Below are 1,001 nucleotides of genomic sequence, written 5' to 3'. Positions count from 1 at the left end.
GGCCCTCTATGAGGTGGATTGATTCAGTGACTTGGGTAATCGTGATCGGTGTGTTGGAGACAGTGAGATTGGCACAGGACAGAGCAGAGTTTAGGGCTGTTGTATGCAGGGTCACTATGAGTCGCAAGCAACTCAACAGCACATAACAACAACAACAATTATGGGTTTTGATTGTGGAGTCAAAGAAAATGAAATTGTTGACAACTTCAAGGCTTTCTCCATCTGTCATGATTTTGCCTTTTACTCGAATGATGAGGATGCTTGTTTTTTGATGTTGACAGGTAATCCATGTGGAGTGCCTTTTACCTTCTTTAGTAAGCACTTCAAGTCATCTTTACTTTCTGCAATCAGGATTGTATCATCTGCATAATGTAGGTTGTTGATGAGTCTCCTTTGGATCTTCTTCATATAGTCCAGTTTCTCCAATGATTTGCTCAACATACAGATTGAGTAGGTATGGAGAAAGGATACAAGCCGACACACATCTTTCCAGCTTTTAAACCATGCAGTTTTCCTTTGTCATGTTAGGACAACAGTTTCTTTGTCTCCGTATTGATTTTGCACAAGAACAATTAAGTGTTCTGTGATTCTCACTCTTCTCAGTGTTAACCATAACTTATAATCACTGGCAATAAGAGAGATGCAAATCAAAGCTGCAATGAGGTGCCATCACACTCCAGTAGCAGTGGCAAAGTTTAACAGGGCCGCAAGTAATAAATGTTGGAGAGGATGTGGCAATAAAGGAACTCTTATACATTGTGGTTGGGAATGTAGATGGTACAACCATTCTGAAAGGCAGTTTGGTGCTTCCTCAAAAAGCTGAACATAGAAATTCCATATGACCCAGCTATTCCACTACACGGAATATACCCTGAGAAAATGAGAACTGAGGATCAAACTCAGATTTTTTTTTGTACACCAATGTTCATAGCAGCATTATTCACCATCACAAGAACATGGAAACTGCCTAAATGCCCAACTACAAATGAATAGATTGAGAA

The sequence above is a fragment of the Elephantulus edwardii genome, unplaced genomic scaffold (assembly GCF_000299155.1).
Source record: "Elephantulus edwardii isolate Elephantulus edwardi_28Jun2011 unplaced genomic scaffold, EleEdw1.0 scaffold00249, whole genome shotgun sequence".
Lineage (NCBI taxonomy): Eukaryota > Metazoa > Chordata > Mammalia > Macroscelidea > Macroscelididae > Elephantulus > Elephantulus edwardii.
Note: the sequence above shows the minus strand (reverse complement) of the source record.